Source organism: Phocoena phocoena, chromosome 1 (genome assembly GCF_963924675.1).
Source record: "Phocoena phocoena chromosome 1, mPhoPho1.1, whole genome shotgun sequence".
NCBI lineage: Eukaryota > Metazoa > Chordata > Mammalia > Artiodactyla > Phocoenidae > Phocoena > Phocoena phocoena.
In genome coordinates, this window is record NC_089219.1 from 68,533,742 (window position 1) to 68,535,471 (window position 1,730).

Consider the following 1,730-nt stretch of genomic DNA (forward strand, 5'->3'; position numbering starts at 1 on the left):
TGGTTGCAGGTAGAATATAGCATATGGAACTTTCATTTAAAAATACAAATTTTATGAAAATTAAAAAATTTTTGAGATTTTGGATAAAGATATATCTTAAAATATTATGAAAAATATTCTTTATTCTGAAACAATGTCAGAAAAGAATACCCGAATTCCTCTAAAACAACTAGTTATAGTTAGTTATCCAGTTGCTGTTTTTGGTAAAATTAACAAGAGAACGCATTTACAATTTTACATCACAATCATATGTCAAGTAATTAGGATTGAAGAAATATTGTTGATATACACATTAGGTTGACTATTATATTTTCAAAAGCAGTGTTCTTTCACTTATTTAAATTAAAAGAATTAAAACGTGCTTAAATCTTGTTCTGGTATTCTAAAAGTGTTTGGAAACATTTTTCTTAATTTTTAGTACTGAAATCCATCTGAATGGATCTACTAATAGTCATTGTAACCAAATGAAATTAGTTTTTTTAATAGTCCATAGGACTTAATTGTATTTGAAGGTACGAGGAGGCAGCCCCATCTTTCCATCTGTTTCTAAGGTCTGAAATCACAGTTCTGCACAGTGGACATATATTCCCTCTGTAAAACCATAAGGCAATGAATGCGTTCTTCAGAAAAACATGCTGACTGATGGGAAGAATAATTTTCTGAAATTCAGCTTGACATACTGAACAAATATCATCCACATCTAAATAAGTCACTCTGTAACTTGGCTGTGTAAAAAATATTCACAAGGGCTTCCCTGGTGGCGCAGTGGTTGAGAGCCCGCCTGCCGATGCAGGGGACACGGGTTCGTGCCCCAGTCTGGGAAGATCCCACATGCCGCGGAGTGGCTGGGCCCGTGAGCCCTGGCCGCTGAGCCTGTGCGTCCGGAGCCTGTGCTCCGCAACGGGAGAGGCCACAACAGTGAGAGGGCTGCGTACCGCAAAAAAAAAAAAAAAAAAAAAATCACAAAACCTATCTGAAAGTTCTCAGATTTCCAAAAAAACCCAAAAGCTATAAAATGAGGTAGAATAAAGACAGTAATATCCCAAGAATCTAGCTAATTGTATTATTAAACTCCCTGAAGCAAATAAGGTAATGAAACCAAAACTGATATGGAAACAAAATTCAGTAAAACTGACATAATTCTTCTAAGAGCATACACCAGTAACCCTTGGATTTAAAAAGCAGGATGAAAGAAGGCACTATTATAATAAGATTTTTTGAGCCTATGAAAAGCAATTTCAAAATGAAGTCTGTAATTCTAATAATCCAAAGTACTTCTGAGAAGCTTGAATGATCCAAAGTAGGATTTAAAAAGATTAACTTGTAATAAAGTGACTGAGAATGAAAGAACAGAAATTCCTTCTAAGAATACTAGTAACCAAGCTTACTGAATGTTTGAGCACCTTTTTCTTAGAAAAGCCTGATTTACAATGCTTTTGTTTGCACAGTTGAAAGTTGTTAGCGGCCCAGTTCCAAGAAACATTCCACATATTTCTGGAGCTTGGATTTTCAGCACATCCTTTAGGCATGGAGTTTATCCTGATACGAACATATCCAGAATGAAGGCAAGGCCCTTCTCCCATCCATCTTGTTGCTCGGGCATTTTGGGAGGCTGAGGCAGCCTCGCTGCCTGCAGTTCCTGGATGACTGGTGTGGCCCTGGAATATGTTTTCTCTGATCCAAATTTCTTTGCATCAGGTCTGTGTTTCCTCTCATGATGTTGAGTGAAC

The 1,730-nt window shown here is 36.8% G+C and overlaps 1 pseudogene; it reads right to left on the reverse strand.

Moving 5' to 3' along the window:
* Positions 1 to 479: 479 nt before the first annotated feature.
* Positions 480 to 1,483, reverse strand: LOC136130171 (E3 ubiquitin-protein ligase RNFT1 pseudogene; annotated as a pseudogene).
* Positions 1,484 to 1,730: the final 247 nt, after the last annotated feature.